This window comes from Heterodontus francisci, chromosome 40, assembly GCF_036365525.1.
Source record: "Heterodontus francisci isolate sHetFra1 chromosome 40, sHetFra1.hap1, whole genome shotgun sequence".
Lineage (NCBI taxonomy): Eukaryota > Metazoa > Chordata > Chondrichthyes > Heterodontiformes > Heterodontidae > Heterodontus > Heterodontus francisci.
In genome coordinates, this window is record NC_090410.1 from 12,354,829 (window position 1) to 12,378,434 (window position 23,606).

Sequence of the window (23,606 nt, forward strand, 5' to 3'; positions counted from 1 at the left end):
ACAAGACAAGGAGGTCTGAGTGGGAGACTTGGTGAGTAGCTGTTAAGTGTTTCTAGATAATAGTCTAGAAAGTAAAGGCATGGCAGGAAACCTCAGCCCTGTGGAATGCGCATCCTGTGCCATGTGGGAAATCCTGAACGCTTCTCATGGCCTGGATGACCACATTTGCAGGAAATGTCGCCAGCTAGAGCAGTCTGAGCTCTGGGTTTCGGAGCTTGCGCGGTGGCTGGAGTTACTACAGGCATCTGCGACGCTGAGAGCTTTGTGGATAGTATGTTTTTGGAGCTGGTCACCCTGCAGCTTAAAAATGTGCAGGCAGGGAGGGAATGGGTGACTGCTAGAAGGACAAGACAGGCAGGGCAAGGACCCCAAGAGTGCATCTCGCTCCCAATTGTTATTCAGTTCTGAATACTGGTGAGAAAGATGGCTCCTCTGGGGAGTGAGGTCAGAGCCAAGTCCATGGCATCATGGATGGCTCAGCTGCATTTGTGGGGGGTGGGGGAGTATGAAGAGTGGAACAGCAATAATGGTAGGGGATTTGATAGTAAGGGGAGCAGACAAGTACCTATACAGCTGCAGACCTGACTCCAGGATGGTATGTTGCCTCCCTGGTGCCAGGGACAAAGGTGTCACTGAGCAGCTGCAGGATATTCTGAGTGGGGAGGATGAACAGCCAGAGGTCGTGGTCCATATCGACACCAATGATATAGGCAGAAAGGAGGGGTGAGGTCCTGAAAGGCAGAGTTTAGGGATTTAGAAGACAGATTGAAAAGCAGGACCTCAAAGGTGGTAATCTCTCCGGATTACTCCCGGTACCACATGCTAGTGAGCTTGGAAAGAGGAAGATAGAGCTGATGAATATGTGGCTGGAGAGATGGTGCAGGAGGGAGGGCTTTAGATTCCTGAGGCACTGTGACCTCTACCGGGGAAGATGAGACCTGTACAAGCCGGATGGGTTGTGCCTCAACAGGGCCAAGGCCTTTACAGGGGGTTTTGCTGGTGCTGTTGGGGAGAGTTTAAACTATCTTGGCAGAGGAATGAGAACCTGAGAGTAGATTTGGAAGCGAGAGAAGAAAAGTTGGAAGTGGAAGGTAGAAATTTAGTTTGGAAGGCAGAGGAAACAAAGGGTAGAAAAGGCAGATGAGTTGAGAGCACAGATTGACATGTGGGATATTATAGCTATTACTGAGAAATGACTAAAAGGAGGAGAGGAAAGGCAGCTCAAAATTGCTGGTTACAGAGTTTTCAGATGTGACACAGAGGAGGATAAAAAAGGGGGTCTCATTATCGATAAAGAAACAATTATAGCTGAGGATAGATGATATGGTAGAAGGATCATCAAATGAAGCTGGTTAATGGTTAAGCTCTGGAAAGCCTTCCTTACCTCTCTACCTCTCTTTTTAACTTTAAGACAGTCCTGATAATGCTCCTGTGAAGCATCTTAGGGCATTTTACTAAGTTAAAGGTGCTATAAAAATACAAACTGTTGCTCTCATAGGATGGTTGCCTGGTGATGGGATTGTTGCCTGGTGATGGTTATGGGATTGTTGCCTGGTGATGGGTTGGTCCTGGTTATGGGATTGTTGCCTGGTGATGGGATTGTTGCCTGGTGATGGTTATGGGATTGTTGCCTGGTGATGGGATGGCTGCTTGGTGAAGGGATTATTGCCTGGTTATGGGATTGTTGCCCGGTGATGGGTTGGTCCTGGTTATGGGATTGTTGCCTGGTTATGGGATTGTTGCCTGGTTCTGGGATGGTTGCCCGGTGATGGGATTGTTTCTTTATGATGGGTTGGTGTCTGGTTATGAGGTTGTTGTCTGTTGACGAGTTGGTCCCAGGTTATGGGATTGTTGCCTGGTTATGAGATTGTGCCTGGTTATGCGATTATTGCCTGGTTATGGGATTGTTGCCTGGTGATGAGTTGGTCCTGGTTATGGGATTGTTGCCTGGTTATGAGATTGTTGACTGGTTATGGGATGGTTGCCCGGTGATGGGTTGGTCCTGGTTATGGGATTGTTGCCTGGTTATGAGATTGTTGACTGGTTATGGGATGGTTGCCCGGTGATGGGTTGGTCCTGGTTATGGGATTGTTGCCTGGTTATGGGATGGTTGCCTGGTTATGGGATTGTTGCCTGGTTAGGGGATTGTTGCCTGGTGATGAGTTGGTCCTGGTTATGAGATTGTTGCCTGGTTATGGGATTGTTGCCTGGTTATGCGATTATTTCCTGGTTATGGGGTTGTTGCCTGGTGATGAGTTGGTCCTGGTTATGGGATGGTTGCCTGTTTATCCACATTTCATGACCTCAACTTACCCTGCTTCTGATTTGCTTGAGTTTCCCGCTTCACTATTGGTTGCTTTTCTCCGGCCGCTGATTGGCTGCTGCGGGGGTGACTGCAGCAAGACGGGTTCTGATTGGCTGGAGCGTCGCTACCCGCCATACAGTGCGCCCACTTGGCCGGATCACTTCCGGCAATCACCGAGTCATGTCCGGGAGCTGGGCCTTCCCGCGGGGAGAGAGAGCGAGCGACAGAGCCGCCTGAGAGAGGCCGGAGCCGGGGCCCAGGCCGAGCCCATTCCCACGTAGCCAGAGGCAGTAGTAGGTACCGGCCGGGATCGGGCGCGGGATAGACTGCCGGGGGCGGGGAGGGGAACCGCTGCACTGGGCCTCCCAGAGCCGCTTTGGTGAGGTGGGATTTGCCCCCCTCTTTAGGTAGAGGGGGGAGGTGGGATTTGCCCCCCTCTTTAGGTAGAGGGGGGAGGTGGGATTTGCCCCCTCTTTAGGTAGAGGGGGGAGGTGGGATTTGCCCCCTCTTTAGGTAGAGGGGGGAGGTGGGATTTGCCCCCCTCTTTAGGTAGAGGGGGGAGGTGGGATTTGCCCCCTCTTTAGGTAGAGGGGGGAGGTGGGATTTGCCCCCCTCTTTAGGTAGAGGGGGGAGGTGGGATTTGCCCCCTCTTTAGGTAGAGGGGGAAGGTGGGATTTGCCCCCCTCTTTAGGTAGAGGGGGGAGGTGGGATTTGCCCCCCTCTTTAGGTAGAGGGGGGAGGTGGGATTTGCCCCCCTTTTTAGGTAGAGGGGGGAGGTGGGATTTGCCCCCCTTTTTAGGTAGAGGGAGGAGGTGGGATTTGCCCCCCTTTTTAGGTAGAGGGGGGAGGTGGGATTTGCCCCCCTTTTTAGGTAGAGGGGGGAGGTGGGATTTGCCCCCCTTTTTAGGTAGAGGGGGGAGGTGGGATTTGCCCCCCTTTTTAGGTAGAGGAGGGAGGTGGGATTTGCCCCCCTTTTTAGGTAGAGGGGGAGGTGGGATTTGCCCCCCTTTTTTAGGTGGAGGGGGGAATGGGGATTCGCCCCCTTTTTTAGGTGGAGGGGGGAATGGGGATTCGCCCCCTTTTTTAGGTGGAGGGGGGAATGGGGATTCGCCCCCTTTTTTAGGTGGAGGGGTGATTGGGGATTCGCCCCTTTTTTAGGTCGAGGGGGGAATGGGGATTCGACCCCCTTTTTTAGGTCGAGGGGGGAATGGGGATTCGACCCCCTTTTTTAGGTGGAGGGGGATAGGGCTTCGCTCCCTTTTTTAGGTGGAGGGGGAATGGGGATTAGCCCCCTTTTTTAGGTGGTGGGGGATAGGGCTTCGCTCCCTTTTTTAGGTGGAGGGGGGATGGGGATTTGCCCCCATTTTTAGGTGGAGGGGGGATGGGGATTCGCCCCCTTTTTTAGGTGGAGGGGGGATGGGGATTCGCCTCCTTTTTTGGGTGGAGGGGGGAATGGGGATTCGCCCCCTTTTTTAGGTGGAGGGGGGAATTGGGATTCGCCCCTTTTTTAGGTGGAGGGGGGAATGGGGATTAGCCCCCTTTTTTAGGTGGAGGGGGATAGGGCTTCGCTCCCTTTTTTAGGTGGAGGGGGGAATGGGGCTTCGCCTCGCCTTTTTTAGGTGGAGGGGGGATGGGGCTTCGCCTCGCCTTTTTTAGGTGGAGGGGGGATGGGGCTTCGCTCCCTTTTTTAGGTGGAGGGGGGGATGGGGCTTCGCCTCGCCTTTTTTAGGTGGAGGGGGGATGGGGCTTCGCCTCGCCATTTTTAGGTGGAGGGGGGATGGGGTTTCGGTCCCCCTTTTTTAGGTGGAGGGGGGATGGGGCTTCGCCTCCCCTTTTTTTAGGCGGGGATGGGGATTCGCCCTGCTTTTTTAGGCGGGGATGGGGATTCGCCCCCTTTTTTAGGTGGAGGGGGGATGGGGATTCGGCCCCCTTTTTTAGGTGGAGGGGGAATGGGGATTCGGCCCCCTTTTTTAGGTGGAGGGGGGATGGGGATTCGGCCCCCTTTTTTAGGTGGAGAGGGGGAAATGGGGATTCGCCCCCCTTTTTTAGGTGGAGAGGGGGATAGGGCTTCGCTCCCTTTTTTAGGTGGAGAGGGGGATGGGGCTTCGCCTCGCCTTTTTTAGGTGGAGGGGATTCGCCCTGCTTTTTTAGGTGGAGGGGGAATGGGGTTTCGCTCCCCCTTTTTTAGGTGGAGTTGGGATTCGCCCTGCTTTTTTAGGTGGAGGGGGGATGGGGATTCGCCCCCTTTTTTAGGTGGAGGGGGGATGGGGATTCGCCCCCTTTTGTAGGTGGAGGGGGGAATGGGGATTAGCCCCCTTTTTTAGGTGGAGGGGGATAGGGCTTCGCTCCCTTTTTTAGGTGGAGAGGGGGATGGGGCTTCACCTCCCCTTTTTTAGGTGGAGGGGGGATGGGGCTTCGCCTCCCCTTTTTTAGGTGGAGGAGGGATGGGGCTTCGCCTCCCCTTTTTTTAGGTGGAGGGGGGATGGGGCTTCGCCTGCCCTTTTTTAGGTGGATGGGGGATGGGGTTTCGCTCCCCTTTTTTAGGTGGAGTGGGGATGGGGCTTCGCCTCCCCTTTTTTAGGTGGATGGGGATTCGCCCTGCTTTTTTAGGTGGAGGGGGGAATGGGGATTCGACCCCCTTTTTTAGGTGGAAGGGGGAATGGGGATTCAACCCCCTTCTTTAGGTGGAGGGGGAATGGGGATTCGACCCTTTAGGTGGAGGGGGGAATGGGGATTCGACCCCCTTCTTTAGGTGGAGGGGGGAATGGGGATTCGACCCCCTTCTTTAGGTGGAGGGGGGAATGGGGATTCGACCCCCTTCTTTAGGTGGAGGGGGGAATGGGGATTCGACCCCCTTCTTTAGGTGGAGGGGGGAATGGGGATTCGACCCCCTTCTTTAGGTGGAGGGGGGTATGGGGATTCGACCTCCTTCTTTAGGTGGAGGGGGGAATGGGGATTCGACCCCCTTCTTTAGGTGGAGGGGGGATTGGGGATTCGACCCCCTTTTTTAGGTGGAGGGGTGATTGGGGATTCGACCCCCTTTAGGTGGAGGGGGTATTGGGGATTTGACCCCCTTTAGGTGGAGGGGGGAATGGGGATTCGACCCCCTTTAGGTGGAGGGGGGAATGGGGATTCGACCCCCTTCTTTAGGTGGAGGGGGGAATGGGGATTCGACCCCCTTCTTTAGGTGGAGGGGGGGGATGGGGATTCGACCCCCTTCTTTCGGTGGAGGGGGGGGATGGGGATTCGCCCCCTCCGTAGGTTGAGGGGGGATGGGGATTCGCCCCCTCCGTAGGTTGAGGGGGGAATGGGGATTCGCCCCCTCCGTAGGTTGAGGGGGGATGGGGATTCGCCCCCTCCTTAGGTTGAGGGGGGATGGGGATTCGCCCCCTCCTTAGGTTGAGGGGGGATGGGGATTCGCCCCCTCCTTAGGTTGAGGGGGGATGGGGATTTGCCCCCCTTTTTAGGTGGCGGGGGAATGGGAATCTGCTCCCCTCATTTGTGAAATTGGAATAAGATATCAAAGGCTTTCCATTTGTAAAGTGTCGAGCCGAAATAACCTGTCTGCTCTCAGACTGGCAGTGGAGCCCATGAGCATCCACAGAAGATGCCCACAGTTACTTTTTTCAAGACTGGTTCCAATTCAGTGAGCTATTTTCCTGTAAGATGGTTGGATATCGCTGGGTTGATGTCTGTGACTGGCTGAGAGAGGAGTTAACCACTGCATATGCTGATTATGGAATTGAGACTGGCCATTAATTGCAATGTTTAACAGGGATGTGCTTCTAAGTATGGCAGGTGTCTTGATTTTTAACAGTGAACAACAAAAACAGAAGATCCAAGTTGTCGGGTTCTGGCGCTGATGGGCCTTGGGAGGCCTCATACTCTGTCATGTTCAATGCTCATGGCAGAAGGTAGTTAGATTGCTCCTACCACTGCTCCAGCTCAAAGTGTTGGCATCAGATGCTGTTGATGGTTGTGGTGTTAAATTGTCACTTGTACTGCAGTGTGACTGATGTGGAGGTGACAGAACATGCAGCAGCTCTCCTTTCTAAAAGGCATCGCAAGTGATTCCTGTGAGCAGAGATGCTATTGGCCCTCAGTTGGAGAGTTGGCAGGTGTTCATCAAATAAGGCAGTTCCGATCTGCGGGACATCACTACACAGCCTACTCAGGGAGGAATGAAACTAGGTCATATGCCAGCAACAGCAATTGGTCCTCGTTGGCTATGAGGCACTAGCTGACTCCAGTGTGGGTGGGGTCCCGCAGAGGTGCCATTGTGATGAGCGTCTCATATTTTGTATTGAGCTCAGGTGAAGGGCCAGTGCCCACAGTGCAGGACATCAGTATGGTAGCAAGGTAAGTCAGGAACTAGTAGACAACGCTGCTTTTGATTTTTAAAAACCTGGAACACTGGAGCAAAGCAAGACCTGGGATGGTAAGGAGTTCCAATGTTTTGAGAATGTGGGAAAGCTTGAGGTAGAGGAGGGGGCGGTGTGATGGAGAGGAACTGTTTGCAACTCGGATAGAAAAGGAGAGTTCAGGCGATTCTCCTATTACTTGTTGCATCCCCTGTTGGTTTAACCGTTTCCCAAAGCTGCAGGGATGATGCTGAGTTCGGTGCAGAGATTGTGCGGATAAAGTTGGCTTTGGCCTGCTGGGGATTCCTTGATCGTGTCTCTTTAATTTTGCTGCGGTATAGTTGTAGGGTCCCCAAGTTGTTGAGGCGATCCCAGTGGATGAATTATTGGCTTGGGGCAAAATCAACCACAGAAAACATTTCATCGGGGAAGGGGTATGGGTGCAGGAAGGAAGGCGGAGGAGGGGTGGGGAAGAAAGGCTGGGAGGGTGAAGGCTGTAGGAGTGGGATGAAGTCAGGAGGGAGTGGAGGAAGGGGAGGATGGAGCAGTAGGAAGAGGAGGAAAAAGTCCTTCTTTGCCTGTCAGGATGTGTTATCTACCTACATGGCATGACTGCAGCATCTTGGCAGGCTGAGAGAGGGCGTGAGATTCTCGCTTGGCGGGGGTGGTCATGTTCTGCAGGAGTTTTTTTTCTGGACCAGTGGTGGCGGAAAATAAGGAGGATTCTTGTCCAACTGCCTACTGCACTGAGGAGATTGTATGTATTGGCAACTGACAGCAGGTCGACTCTTCAGTGAAGTGGAGCTTCTGAAGGATTTCCAAAGGTAGTACTAAGTGGGGAATGACCGTGTCCTAGAAAGTCCTGTACGGATTGTGAGATGATCTTTCTGTAAAGCTCTGCCCTGACATAACTTTTCTTTCTGTACGTTCCTCGTTGATCCAAGGTCAGTGTTGGTGGGGGGGGAGGGCGTCGGGAACGATTTCTGTTTGGGACTCCCCACGTCTGGCTTAGCTTGGGACTAGATGCAGAGGAAAGCTCCCTCTGGCTTGCTTTGATCACTGAACGTGCAACTCTCCTCTTGCAATCGTGTCGTGTCTTGGGTCTCCTGCACCTGCTGTTCTGCAACCCTGTCTGAGGCCTATTGCCATATTGGAGGTTGGCAGAGAGAGGGGAATTTTCATTTCTGTGAGCCTTGCTTGAATTTGAAGCTGGGGTGCAGGGATGATCTTTGAGGGGCTCGTTCATGTTTTTGGTTAAAGGTCACCGAGGGCAGAAGCTGCTTTGCATTGATGTAGCTGAGTGTGAAGTTGTCAAACTTCTGTGCTTTGCATTTTGGCAAGTGCTGTGTGTGCATCTGGTGCACAAAAAACATCCAATACTTCCAAGCTGGTGCATTGGGCTCCTTTTTAAAAAAAAAAAACTTTTGAAACTTCATTTTGACTTGTTTTTTTACTGTGACTAATTGCACCCAGTCAAGGCCAAGTGTGTAGATTTTAGGTGAAGTGGGGTTAGAAGGGCCAGGAAATAATTGGACCAGGGCTCCCATTCAATTCAGGACCTGCTCATTTCCATTATAAATCCTGTCTATAGTTACAATAGCAACTCTCCATGTAAACTTGTCACATTGTAATTACACCCTCCTGCCAGTGGTGGCAGCGTAGGGAAGGTGTAATTACAGTTTAGGTAGCCAGTTTTCATTAGAGTTGTAGATGTAGGAATTTAAAATGGAGAAAATTGAAAAATGCGAGTAATTTTAAAATTTTTACCTAGAGAAGTGAGCACAGAGCGATCGGTGTAACTCATTACTGCCAGCTCTGTGGGCCTGTAAACCGGTTACTGGTCTCAAATCAGTACTTGCGCTTTAACTGTAATCCTTCCAGTAACTGGTTTATTGAGTTTTATCTTGTGTCCTCGCCAAATACTCCATTTCCTAGCTATCGATTCCATCCCTCTCCCTGGCAACTAGCTGAGGCTGAACCAGACTGTTCATAACCTTGTCTTAATGAACCCTGCGATGAGCTTCCGACCACATCACCACTCTGTAAGTAAGACCACTTATTTCCACCTCCATAACATCGCCCGACTCTGCCCCTCTGCCTCAGCTCATCTGCTGAAAGCTTCATCCATGTTTTTGTAACCTCTAGACTTCCAGTGTATTCCTGGCTGGCCTCCCACGTTCTACCCACTGTAAATTTGAGCTCATCCAAAACTCTGCTGCCTGTGTCATAACGTGTATCAAGTCCCATTAACCCATGGCCCCTGTGTTTGCTGACCTACATTGGCTCCCAGTTAAGCAATGCCTTGACTTTAAAATTCTTACCCTTGTTTTCAAATCCTTCCATGGCCTCATCACCCACCTGCCCCTGTAAACTCCTCGAGCCCTACAAACCTCTGATATCTGTGCTGCTCCAATTCTGACCTCTTGAACATCTCCGATTTTAATCACTCCAACTTTGGCCGTGGCCCTAAGCTCTGAAATTCCCTCGCTAAATTTCTCCTCCTCTACCGCTCTGTATTCCTTTAAGACAATCCTCAAAACGTACCTCTCTGAACAAGCTTTTGTTCATTGAGCCACATAAACAGATATTATGGCCAATGTCATATTGTTTTAACGCTGCTGTGAAATGCCTTGAAATGTGTTCAAGGTGCTACATAAATACAAGTTGTTGGTCTTCATTCGATTGACTTCAGTGGGTTGCATTCTTGGCGGAGTCAGGAGGCTGAGCATCCAAGTCCCACTCCAGGACTTGAGTACATAATACCTGGCGTACTGTGGGGAGTGGTGCACTGCTGAGATGTGCGTACTTTGGAAGAGACGTTAATCTGCCTGCCTTATCCTGCGGTTGAGTTAGTTATTAAATACCCCGTCTCACTATTTGAAGTAGAGATGTAAACTCTCCTGGTATCGGACCAATGCACTTCCATCAGAAATAGGTTAATAGTCACTCAGCCAATTGCTGTTTGTGGGATCCTGCTGTGCACGGTGGCTGTCTTTCACCTGCACACCAGGATTGTGCTTCGTTACATGTATGTTATTTGGTACATTTCCCAGAGACAATGGGCTGTATACATACAAGACTTTGCGTTCTCCGTCATGTGAAGACATTCCCTGTACTGATCCTAGAGTCTCAGCAAAGTTAATTTTACTGCTGTCATTTGGATTTCAGTTGAAGGTGATTACAGTAATTGGTGGGCGTGACAAGTGTGAACTTTTTTGTAGACTGCACACTTGAACTGTGAAAAAACACCCAGCACTATAATTATAGATCAGTCCCTTCCAATGCAATGTTGGACAGAAGTTGAGTTCTCTGAGGTGAGGGATAGGGTGTTTGGTATAGGCTGTCACTGGTGGGATAGATTTGAAGAGATATCTTAAGGGTATCAAACAAGGAATGTATCACGTAACATTGTAGGCAAGTAAGATTTTCCTTGGTATCGAAGTATTATGCAACCTCAGTGACCACATCGAATTCCTCTAGTTAAAGCACACTTCTTTTGGGCCACCAGGGCAGATTGGCAACTACGTCTTTCATTCTTTCATGGGACTGGAAAAGCTTATAATGGGATGTCTAGTGTGGCTATTCATTCGATAGCCTCTTGAGATGCCGAGTGGAGAAATGAGGGGTCTCCCACATTAAAAGGCTAATGGAATGCTGGCTTTTATACTTAGACGAGAACACAAAGGAGCGCAAGTCATGTATAGTGGTAGCGAAGCCCTGGTTAGACCACATTTGCAGTACTGTGAGCAGTTCTGGGCATCTTAGGAAGGATATATTGGCCTTGGGCATGCAATGTCGGTATGATACCTGAACTCCAAAGGTTAAATTACAAGGAGAGATTACGCAGACTAGGGTTGTGTTCCCTGAAGTTTAGAAGGTTAACGAGTGACTTGATTCAAATTTTCAAGCTATTAAGGGGAACAGATACTTTCTCTGTACCTAACCTATTTCTGCTTTTTGGGCAGTCTAAAACATGGTGACGTAGTTAAAAAATTAGAGCCAGACCTTTCAGGAGTGAAATTGGAAAATGTCTCTATACACAAAGGGCGGTAGAAGATTGGAATTCTCTTCCTCAAATGCCAGTTGATGCTCAATCAATTGATATAAATCTGAAATTGCAAGATTTTTGTTAACCCAAGGTATTCGGGGTGTACAGCAAAGGCGGGTATATGGAATTAGGTTGCAGATTAGCCATGGTCTCATTGAATGGAGGAACAGACTTGAGGGACTAAATGGCCTCCTCCTGTTCCTATGCAGGCTAATGTGATGTGTTCCATGGTTTGGGACTCATGGCCACGATCGCAGTTCGGGTTTTCCCTCATCTACTTGTAGAGCAGGTGACTGCATCCTCAATGTCTTGTGGGAATTCAGTTGCGTCTAGGAGGTCGAAACCAAAGACCTCTGCTATTGGGTGAGTGATGAAGTATTGGTTCTTTATGCTACATGTGGCCTTCAATTCTATCTATCTGGATAGTGGGTTGATAACTGCATGAATATTAGCTGCTGTTTCCCACGCTGGTTGGTACAATTGTAAGTGCTCTCTTGGTGGGTTTTTCACATCTTTGTGAATGGATAGGCTAGTGTTGTTCATGATTTTTTTTCATCTCACTGAGCATGATGGTGTTGTGGTGAATGGCAAGTGGGTGCATTGGGGGGCCCAGAGCCACTTGGTTGAAGTGAACTTGAGCATTCCTGACATGGTCCGCATAATGATATTTCTGCTGCAGGACATTGAGACAGAGCTGGATTCTGCAGCCGAGTAAACTCGGGCCACTGTTGCAGTGCAAAGTGTTCTGATGGTGCAAGGATTGGAGGAGTGGTGTCAGGTGTGGAAGTAATATTCTAGTAGGTTCAGGCCACCTGTGAGCGTCCGACTTGTTTCCTTTACTGTTTCATGCCTGCATCAGCAGTGTTAGGTCATTGGGTGCATCACAGAGGGTGTAGCTTTCTAATCATTGCATATTTGATTCCAACACTTCCCTCTTAAAATGGAATTACCTTCAACCCGTCTGCCATCTCCAGCTTTCATCTCTGTCTCCAACCTTCCTATCCCCTGTCTGGTCCTTGAATGTGCCAACAGCTCCAAACTCTGTGTGGATCCCTCCCAAAATGTATTTTTAAATCCAGCTTCCGCCCATCTCCCAGCACCGAACTAGCCCTAGCTAAGGTCATGATGCCTTGTGTGACTGTGACTATGTCTGTAATGCATTATTCCTCCTTGTTCTCAATCTCTGCAGTTGGACGTGCGTCCTCAAATGCCTCTTGTCCAACTCCATCGATCTGCACTTGGTTGGGTTCTATTGCTACCTATCTCAGGGTAGCCACAGCAATGGATTCTCTTCCCTTGCAGCGTCCCTCTGCGGTCCTGAAGAGTGATCCACATCCCACTTCTCCACATGTTATATTTGTTGGCAAGTTTACACTTCTAGTGTAGTGCCCAGGGAGTGCTGTACTATTGGAGGTGTTATCTTTCAGGTGAGACATTAAGCAGAAGCCCCCTCTGCTCGATGTACAACATCGTGTACTATTTGAAGACAAGTTGGGAGTTCTGATCCTTGTCTTGGCCAGTATTTGCCCCTCAACCAACACCACTAAAACAGATTAACTGCTGTTTGTGGGAGCTTGCTGTGTACAAATTGGCTGCTGTGTTTCCTACATGACAATAGTGACTACACGTCAACAAAAATATTTTATCGGCTGTGGAAGTGCTTTGGGACATCCTGAAGTTCTGCAAAGCACTTCATAAATGAATATTTCTTTTAAACGCTCAACTCTACCTCGCTGGCCTCTATGATCAGACTGCCTGTTTGCCATCAAGTCTTTGAGATACACCTTCCTCTGGCTCAATCTCCAGATATGTTGGAGAAGCTGGAATTGAGCAGAGATGCTGGGGGGAGCTGAACAGAGGTATCCAAAATTATGGGGGAAACATTTGTTTTTCCTCTGGCAAGTGGGTTGGCAACCAGAGATCATAGATTAAAAATAATTGGCAAAAGATCTGGAGGGTAAATCCTATCTGAGAATAAAATGCACTCCCAGATGTGTCTGATCTAGATAGCAAGGCCCTGGGATCAGATCACGATCCGGCTGGGCATGGGTGGTGTACATGGGTGCCTTGTGAGCAAGAATGGGAAGGGACCAAATATTTTTTAGAAAGAGGAAGTTACTTGAACGGTTAACCGGTTGGCGTCTTAAATCTCTCTCCCATGCTGCTGTTTCAAAGGAGGAATAACAACACATTTTAGGGTTTGCTCAATTTCCCTGGGAATGTGCTAGGTTAAGGTTTGAACAGTTTCCCAGCTTTTGTCACCTTGCGTTCTTCAGTAGCCTGTTTAATGATTTATTTTATGTCCCCGGTATGGGACTTTGGAACAAAGAGCACATCAGTTTCCCCCACCAGCACTTTACTCAGTGGCGGTGTCTTGTGCATAATTGGGAACTGATTATACCTTGTAATAGATTCACTTGACAGGGAGGCTAAGGGCCCGGATGAAGCTTTAGTGATGTGTCTCTCTCTAGTTCGACATTTCTTGGAGTGAGCCTCTGCCACGTCCTGTTCCTTTAAAAGAGAAAGAGTTTGCATTTCTATAACCGTTTTCATGACCTCTGGATGTCCCCAAAGTGCTTTACAGCTAATAAAGTACTTTTGACTGTTGTAACGTAGGAAGTGTGACAACCAATTTGTGCAAAGCAAGCTCCCAAAAAATAGTGTGATAACGAACAGAATGTCTGTTTTTAGTGATAGTTGGAGGATAAATATTGGCCGGGGCACTGAGGAGGGATCCCTTACTCTGCCGGGGGATCTTCTACACCTACCTGGGATGGCAGATGGATTAATGTACCATCTAAAAGATGGCACCACTGACAGTGCAGCACTCCCTCAGTACTGAACTGCAGTGTCAACCCAGATTATGTGCTCGAGTCACTGGACTGGGACATGAACCCAAGACTTTTGGCTTTGGAGATGAGCAGTAGATGTCTGAATAGCTGTGCGCAGACTTGTGTGGCTGCTGCCCTCACTGTCATTTTTGCCGTACAGCGTGCTCCTAGATTTGGTTCCCAGGATATTACTGAAGCTGTGTATCCATATGCCGACTTTCTTTGTGTGGTGAGCAAGATTAATTTATCTATGTAATCAGCAGCAACCTTTGCAAACAGGCTGCCGAATCTGGAGCTGCTACAGAGGAAACGGCTCTGGACCAAATGTAGCTGCTTTTTTGCTGCTTTTCACTGTTCTCCACCTCCGTATATAAGAATTAAAAAGATAAATATTAGAACAGGAAAAATTTTAAAGGGATGCTAGTTGATTTTCCCCATGCATTGCAGACTGGGAGGGGTTGAGTTGAAGTGGGACTTGAGGGCCAGGGAGTTTAGACCAGCGCCTGTGGAATAATTCAGTTCCTATTTTAAAGCCATGCATTCTGTCACTTATATATTCAGAAGTGTCTGTGTAAACTTGTCACATCCTCCCACCAATGATGGTGCTGCAGTGCAATGCTGCTCTCCAGTGCTATTTTCCTAGTGTTTAAACTAATTTTCCTGTGGGAGGGAGTGCCCAGCAATGTTCCCTGTAAGCTGTGTGGCTGTGCAGCAACTCAAAAGTCCCTGTGCCTGCTGTGCGCAAGTTGGCCCCTGTAACTTACTGCATGTGCGCGGCTGTGCAAAAGGATTTAAAGGGGGTGGGCACTTAAATCGATCACCCGTGCACTCCAGAAAAACAAAGAGGGAAGGTTTATGCCCAGTGCTTGTGTATTGCATTGGCAGAAGTCCTGCAACAAAAGTCCTGGGTGATCCATGGAGTTACATACCAACATTAATCTCTTGAGACTTGGGTTCGATTCCAGCCCGGCCTGGTGGTGCTCAAGTTTCTATCTGTGATGAGGTGAGTTTGTGTTTATTGCGATGAGAGAATAGACCTTTTCTGTTTTTGGCGTGCAATATTTCTGTTCAACTACAGGCCCTCTGTTGCACAGCTTTCCCCCAACTTCCTTACTCGGGTAACGAGTGTGGGCAGTCTTGAACCAGATCCCAATGGTCATGAGCCCACAGCACAAAGCAGCCTATAACTTGGCACTAAACTGGCGATCCTACTGAGAGGCAGTGTGGGAATTGTTGCTGTTGGATTTGGACTGTGGTGCTTTGATGGGACTGTGTAGAGGGAGTTTTACTCTATCTAACCTCTGCTGTACCAGCCCTGTGAGTGTTTGATGGGACAGTGTAAAGGGAGCTTTACTCTATCTCAGCCCGTGTTGTATTACTGCTGTGGGTATTTGCAAGCCGAGGTCAAAATGGAAATTGGTTTGGTTTTCACAAACCCCTCTCACACTGAGCATACAAGAACGTGTCTGTAAAATGTTGAATCTGATGAAAAGGGAAGTGGAATGCGACTATTAATGTTCAGAGTTGTGGCTGGTGCCGTTTTATGGAGAAGTGCATGTTGCAAATAAAGTTGAAGGGAAGTATGCGCTTGAGTAAAGTTTTTCCGAGTGGCAGAGCAGCGAGATCTGGGACTGCAAATACAGAGACCTTTATCTTTTTGAATGCTCATAAAACAGGATTCTGGGTTGTGCACCTTGTGGCAGTGAATTTAAAACCACGGAAGTGATGCTGAATTAGTGCAAGACATTGGTTAGACCACAGATGAAGTATTGCGTGCAGGTCTGGGCACCTCCAATATAGGAAGGATTAGGCCAATGAGAGGGGCCAGTAAAGGTGGATATGAAGAAAAGTTCAAAGGAATTGGGGATTTTCTTAATGAATAAAGATGGAAGAGAGGGGCAAACTACAGATCTTCTGGGATGCTGCAATAGTGGAATTTAGGGTCAAAATATCGAAGATGGGCTTAACGGCCTTCCTTATCTGTAATTACTTTATCTTATAATTGTTGGAACAGGAGTAGGCCATTTCGCCCCCTCGACTCTGTTTTGCCATTCAGTAGATCGTAGCTGATCTTTATCTTAATTCCATCCATCCACCTGTCTTGCTGCCATATCCTTTCATACTGTTGCCTAGCAAAAATCTGTTAATCGCATTTAAAGTATTAATCAAGGTTTTGAGAGGGCAATTGGTGAGATTGTTTCCTCTGGTAAATTGGTAACAAGGAGCCGCAGGCAGGATTAACAGTAGAAATATGGTTTCGAATGTGAAATGCTTCAGCATGATTCGCTATTAAGACAGAGGCTGTAACCTTTAAAGGGGAATTAGATAAGTATCAGTAAAGGAAGAATGGAAAAAGATATGGGAAATGGGATTAAAGCAAACAGTTCCAGCATGCAGGCCTAGCACCAGCACAGGTGTGATGGGCTGAATGGCCTCCAATGCTGTGATTCCATGAGGCCATAGAGTAGGACTAGAAGTTCTAGTAAGTGGAATTTTGGGTTAGCACTGTCCCTTTAGATATAAGCATGTAGCAAGGTGGAAGTCTGACTGATTCAGACCAGTCACAGTGGATGGCTGCAGTGTGCTCCTGATACACAAGCTGCCCCAAAGTCCACACTGTATATACTGGAGTATAAGCTGCACTGGTGTGAAAATATTTGTTTAGCTGACAGTGATCATTTCAGCCTTTGGTGTTGAGGGGTTCTGTGGCCTTATTTGTAGAGTGTGTGTCGTTGGGTGGCGGGGGGGGGGGTGGGGGGGTTGCTGTTTGAGGTGTTTAGGGAGGAGGATGTGTGCCTGCATATATATATATAGACATTATCTCATGAGCATCAGACTTTGACAGGCTGGAACTAGCCTCAGCAGTTACCGTATACATGTGGGGTGTTGTAAATATAGACGATATCTGTTGTTTGTACAGTGTTTCCTCTGCATTGTTTATTACTGGAAAGCAGTAGCATTGAGTGATGTTTGACAGGCTCTATTTGCAGAAATTTAGTAGATCCATTAAATCATTTCTGCATTATGACCCTGTGGGGAATTTCTATCTCTCGGTTGATTTTAAATCCCCACAGATGCACAGACCAGAATGTTCATCAATTTTTACAAGAGGCCCTTGGAGATAAATTAAGGAGGGAAGCTTGCTTTTATACAGAGCTTTTCACGTCCTTGATGTCCCAAAGCACTCCGCACCCAATGAAGCCCCTTTGAAGTGTTTTCAAGGACAGCAGTCAATTGTGCATAGCAACAACGTGTAGAGCATCTGTAACATAACAACAATCCACGGTGCTTCATTATAAAACAGAATGACACTGAGCCACAAAGGAGATATTGGGTCAGATGACCAAAAGCTTGGTCAAAGAGTTAGGTTTTAAGGAGCGTCTTAGAGGAGGAAAGTGAGGTCGAGAGGTGTACGGTGGGAATTCCAGAGCTTGGGGTCTACGCAACTGAAGGCACAGTCACCAACGGTAGAGCGGTTAAAATCGAAGCTGCATTTAGATGAATGACTTGATATTCTTGTGTTTGTTAATTGGGGGATAGCTGTTGGTCAGGGCACCTGGAGAGCTTCCATCTTTGAACAGCTATATGAAGCCTTTTCTGTTCACTGAGCAAGCAGTTGAGGCCTTGGTTTAATGTCTCGTCCAAAGGGCGCTGCCTCTAACAGTGCAGCACTCCCTCCCCACTGTCGTGTCAGCCTGACTAATGTGCTTTGTTTTAAAATGCACACTTAGTTCAGAGTGTCTGTTGGCGCCATTGTGTCAGGATGGGACTTACAGCAAGCTATTTTATAGCGGACAAAGTTTGTTTACTCAGCTGTTTATTTGAGCAGTGCCCTACAACAGTCTACAGAGTCTAAATAGAAAGAGTCTCTACCAACAACAGCAAACAGAACTCATGATCCGAACTATAGCAATGTCGCCCGACAAGAGCAAGGTTATTTCTCTGCCAAAATGCAGTGCAGAGGATACCTGTGAAATACAAATGATATGTGTGGACTCAATCCCAGTCATTAACAGCAGTGATTGGGGGAAAATCACCCAGTACCTCCATTCTAGCTGGGAATAGTGATGTCTCTCCATGCAGAACGTTTAGTTACTTGCAAGATTGTAAGAAAAGTCTGAATAACAGTGGCAATATCACTGAAAACTGGGGAGCCGGAGATAAAATCTTACAGCACAGAGTGAGGCCATTTGAGAGAGACAGTACAGGTATGATGGGCCAAACAGCTATCCAATTAATTGCACTCATTCCCCATAGCCCTGTAATTTCTTTCTTTTCCAGTATATATCCAATCCCTTTTTTAAGTTACCATTGAATCTGCTTCATCTACCCTTAGACATTTCAGATCATCATAACCTGCAGCATTTACATTTTAAAAAAATACCCACCCCCACACCCGGCTTTTTTTAATCAATTTTTCAGTTAATCCGTTATCCAATTAATCTGTATCCTCTGATTACTGACCCTCCTGCCAGTGAAAATAGTTTCTCCCTATCTACTCTATCGAATCCTTTCATAATTTGTATCTGCAGGGTCTGTTGCAATCTTCGGGATATTTCCCAAAATGTCTTGTTCCTCCTAAAATGTTGTCAATCATAGTACTGCTCTCTGCAGCTCAGATACAGCGGAAGGTTCCCTTGGTGCATTCTTGATGGGTGGCATAAGATGCGCAGTTGGTCAGGGGTGGTGTTTGAGTCACTGATACTTGACTGCCTGTTTGGAGTTGTAGCCCAACTGTCCTGTACTGTCAACGGACCGTATCCAATTGACCGGTACCAATGCCCGGCTTATTCACAGGTAGGCATAGAAGGACAACTCTCATCGACTTGTTCATTGCCTCATAGCTCTTGCAAACCACAACAAAGGACTGAGATTGCCAACACCTCAATTGCAGCAGCCTATCTGGGTACTAAGTTAGTTTAGCAGTGAATCAGTCAATTGTGACACTCCCGTACCAGTTAAAGACTTGCATTTATACAGTACATTTCACAAATTCGGGATGTTCCAAAGCACTTTCCAGCTAATGATGTACTTTTGAAGTTAATATAGGACCTGCAGCAGCCAATCTGTGCACAGCAAGGTTCTACAAACGGCAGTGTGACCATGACCAGGTAATCTGCTTTTAGTGATGTTGGTTGTGGGATAAATGTTGGTGGTAACTTCCTACAATGCGCACCTTGACATGAGATTGAAGTAAACACCAGAGAATCTCAACATGAGTTGTCACCAAGGGATCATGCACCTAATTGTGCCAACTCAGTGAATATTCAGGGTGCTGAGGCCAACTGTTTACCCAGCTGAGAGTATCATCGCAAAACAAAAAGAGGCCATTTGGCCCATCCACTCAGTGTTAGACTTTATCCTCCACGTGAATAGCAGTCTTATCTTGTCCCCATGTACCTTTTATTCCCCCTTTCCTACACCCACCTATCCAACACATTCTTAAATATTGACCTGGTCTCTCCTTCCGTTGCTAACAGTGCATTCCACAGCCTCTCAACCATCTGAGTATGTGATAAAAAGTTTCTCCGTCCCAAATCTCCCTTAGCCTTGTATCTTATGTCCCTTGTTCAAGGCCCCTCACTAGAAATGGTCTCGACCTACTCTCGACCTGTTCTTCATAATTTTAAACATTTCTATAAATCACTCTACCCTTCCAGCAAAAAACAGCTCCAATTATTCAAGTCTTTCTTCATAGTTGTGTTTCCTCATGTGAGGCAGCATCCTACTGAATCTGCGCTGCACTCTCTATTGCCTCAACATCCTTCCTATAGTATAGAGTCCAAAACTGCACACAGTACTTCAACTTTTATATACTATACCAGTGTTGTGTTAACTTTCTTAGATGCTATCCACTTAACGTGCTGCTTTTAGTGTCTTCTGAACCCAAATTCTTTTGTACTTCCACATTACTCAACCTTCTTTCTCTCTGCCCTGCCCCCATTCAAAGTAAAAGTAGTCTTCATTTATATAGCACCTTTCATAAGCTCAGGACTTCCCAAAGTGCTTTGTAACCAATGCAGTACTTTGGAAGGGTAGTCACTGTTGTCATTTAGGATATGTGGCAGCAAATATGTGCACAGCAAGCTCCCACAAATAGTAATCTGAGAAACGACCAGACCAACTCCTTTTGGTGTTGGCATAATTATTTTTTTCCATTTTTTTTTTGTGCTAAAAACTGACATTGATCTCCATCTGCCTATTTTTGCCCGTTCTATCACTATCTCCTTGTAGCTTCCTTTGGTCCTCACAACTATTTACTATGCTTCCTATTCTAGTATCATTTGGACATCACTCCCTCTTGCCCTAGATCCAAATTAATGTACACAGTGAACAGAAGTGACTTGGAGCAGAGCTTTGGGATTCTACTATCCAATTCCAAATACTCAAGTTACCTTTTACTCCTACTTTTATTCTCCCCTCCTAATTGGTTTTAATCCAAGTTGTTATCCTTTCCTAACCCATTGCTCCTTAATCTCTAATAGTCTCCTGTGTGGTTAGTTGTCAGAGGCTTTTCTGAAAGTCCAGGTACGCCACATCCGCTGCATTCCCCCATTCACCATATTCGTCGCCTCAAAGAATTCAGTGAGCTTTGTCGAGCACAATCTTCCCCATTGAAATCGGGTTTGACTGTTTGAAATTATTTTTTCGTCAACTAGATTTTTGACAATTTAATTTTAAATTAAAGATTTTAAAATGTTCACCACCACAGATGTTATGCAAAAAAAACTGGTCTGTAATTACCTGGGTTAGCTCTGCCTTCATTTGAAACTATTCTGTTTGAGGAGTCTATAACCAAAATATTAAAGCCAGGCCTTGCAAGTGTTAGTCTTTTCAAGAAAGGAGGGAGAGAGAAAGCAGGGAACTACAGGCCAGTTAGCCTAACATCAGTCGTTGGAAAATGCTAGAATCTATTAAGGAAGTCTTAATGCACTTAGAAAAGCACAGTATGATTAGAACAAGTCAACATGGTTTTACTAAAGGGAAATTCTGTTTGACAAATGTATTAGTTTTTTGAGGATTTAACTAGTAGGGTAGATAAAGGGGAACCAGTAGATGTAGTATACCTGGATTTCCAAAAGGCATTTGATAAAGTGCTGTTATTGGACAGGAAGCAGAGTGGGCATAAACAGGACATTTTCAAGTTGGTAGTGCTGTGAATAGTGGAGTGCTGTAAGGATCAGTGCTGGGGCCTCAGCTAATTATAATCTATATCAATGACTTAGATGAAGAAACAGAGTAATGTTTTTAAGTTTGATGATCCAAAGGTAGGTGGAAAGTTAAGCTATGGGGAGGACCGAGAGAGCCTGCAAAGAGATGTAAACAAGTTAAGTTGAGTGGACATCAAGATGGCAGATGGAGTATGATGTAGAAGTGTGAAATTATTCACTTGGTCGTAAGAATAGAAAAGCAGAATATTTTTTAAAAGGTGTGAAACTTGAGTGTTGATCAGAGACGTGGGTGTGCTTGTACAAGGAACGCAGAAAGTTATCATGCAGGTACAGCAAGCAATTAGGAAGGCAAATGGCATATTGGCCTTCATTACAAGGAGATTGGAGTACAGGCATAAAGTAGTCTTGCTACAGTTGTACCGGGTTTTGGTGAGACCACATCTGAAATACTGTGCAGTTTTGGTCTTCACATTTTAAGGAAGGATGTTTGGAGGCAGTACAGCAAAAGTTCACTAAATTGGTCCCTGGGGTGAGGGTGTTGTCCTATGATGGGCTGAGTAAATTGGGCCGAGACACTCTGGAGTTTAGAAGACTGAGAGGTGATCTCGTTGAAACATACAATATTCTAAAGGGGCTGGTTAGGATAGATGCTGAGAGATTGTTTCCACTGGTAGAGGAATCTAAAACATGGGAGCACAGTCTCAGGATAAGGGGCCGATCATTTAGGACTGAAATGAGGAGAAGTTACTTCACTCAGGGTAATGAATCTTTGGAATTTTCTACCCCAGAAGGTTGTGAATGCTCCATCGTTGAATCCATTTTGGGATGTGATAGATTTTTGGTCTTTCAGGGAATCACGGGATATGGTGAGTGGCCGGGAAAGTGGAATTGAAGCTGAAGATCAGCCATGATCGTATCGAATGGCGGAGCTGGCTCGATGGGCCATGTGGTCTACTCCTATTTCTTGTGTTCTTGAGTGAAGTTAGGAAATTTCTGCATGCAGAAAGTGGTAGATGTCCCTTCCGCAATGGCAGTTGATTTTAAATCTGAGATTGTTAACCAAAGGTATTCAGTGATATGGGGCAAAGGTAGATATGTGGAGTTAGGTCACAGGTCAGTTGTTTCACTGGAACAGGCTCAAGCTGCTAAACGGCTTACACCTGTTCCTGGATATCACATTGGCCCATTACAGCCCTTTGACTTGCATCCACTTTCAATGCAATCCTGAGAGGGGATTTCTAGGGCCTAAGCTGTTTCTACCCCAATTTCCCTCAGATCCTTGGATGAAAACTCATCAGGTCCTGGTGGTACTTTAGCTTAAATAGCGTCTCTGCTACTTTCCTTTTTATTTATTGTAAAACGAGTTAACTCCAGACAGACCAAGAATTAGGCCTGGGGGCGTCCTGGTCCATATAGCTTAGTTCCTACACCAGATTGTTTATATTTGTTAGCTCACCAGATTGACTAATTTGCCCGATGATGCTCTGACTTTTCCCATTGATAAAGATGGAAAAATTGGGTGGGGCTGAGCACATCCCGAGGGTGCCATGTGTAAGTGTTGCAATGTGATGGCAAATATCCACTTATTATGAACGAAAGTCTCTGTCATTAAGGAAGTACAGTACCCATTTCAGCAGCTCTCCAGATGTGCTGCAGTAGACTGGCTTCATCAAAAACTGAGGAAAAACTATTTGGTGCAGACCGAACCCTGTTGCTTTCAAACCTTTCCTTTGTGATTCACCAGAACTCATGACTGTGCTGAAATTTCAGTAATGTGATGGTTTTTGGGCTTGTGGTGAGTTCTGCTTTTCTGTAACAGTAGTGCGGTCGGCAATGTATGCTACGTTGAATTGCCTAGAAACTAGCCTTTATGTCCAGCAAAGATATGCTGGTGTTTGTGCTCCACATGAATCTCCTCGTGCCTGACTTCATCTAACCCGACCAGTATATCTTTCTATTCCTTTCTCCCTCGCATGTATATCCAGTTTCCCCTCAAATGCATCTATACTATTCACATCAACTACACTCTGTAGTAGTGAGTTCCACATTTTAACCGTTCACTGGGTAAAGGAGTTTCTCCTGAATTCCCTGTTGGATTTATTAGTGACCATCTCATAATTATGGTCCGTAGCTTTGGTCTCCATAAGTGGAAACATATTCTGAGGGTAGTAGTGGCCAATGTTGCCTCGAAGCTGCACAGCCATTTAGCAGCCCAGAGGTTCCCACACAGGCCGAGCACAGTCGGCTCCTTTTAAGTTACCATGTGTGCGTGGCTGTGAAAAAAAAATTAAAGGGCATACGCACTTAAATGAACAGGTCGCGTACAACAAAAAAAATTAGAGGGAACATTGGCCTCTTTGAATGCAAGTAGGCTGTGGCATAAAAAAAATTTGAAGAGTGTTACGTATATTCAGGAGACCCCTTGGAGCCCTGAAACTAAATGCAGTTTCTTGCATACTTCCCTCTCGTCAAACACTGAGGTTTCCCCAGTGTAAGCCTGAATAGGACAGGCTTGGCACCAATCAACAGGGTGTCAGCCATGGCTTAGTTGGAATATTCTTGCCTCTGAATCAAGTTGTGGCTTCAAGTCCCACTCCAGGGATAAAGTCTAGGCTGACACCATAGTGCAATACAGAGGGCATGTTGCACTGTCGGAGGTGTTGTTTTTCAGACAAGATATAAAACAGAGGCCCCGTTGCCCTCTTGGGTGGACGTAAAAGATCCCACAGCGCTATTGTGAAGAGCAGGGGAGTTCTCCCCGGTATCCTGGCCAATATTTATCCCTGAACCAGCATGACTAAAACAGATGATCCATTGTCACATTGCTGTTTGTGGGACCTTGCTGTGGATTTGAATTGAACACAAAGTAGCAGTGAGTGCACTTCAAAG

At 46.9% G+C, this 23,606-nt stretch overlaps 1 protein-coding gene across 2 annotated transcripts in view; it reads left to right on the forward strand.

Moving 5' to 3' along the window:
* The first annotated feature begins 2,463 nt into the window (after positions 1–2,463).
* LOC137353090 (RAC-beta serine/threonine-protein kinase) overlaps positions 2,464–23,606 on the forward strand; it is an 83,002-nt gene continuing 61,859 nt past the window's right edge. The window contains exon 1 of one of the 2 annotated variants that reach the window (XM_068019070.1): positions 2,464–2,602. The gene's annotated coding sequence lies outside the window, so the exon portion shown is untranslated. The remainder of the gene's footprint in view (positions 2,603–23,606) is intronic. The other variant, XM_068019069.1, reaches the window with a different exon arrangement.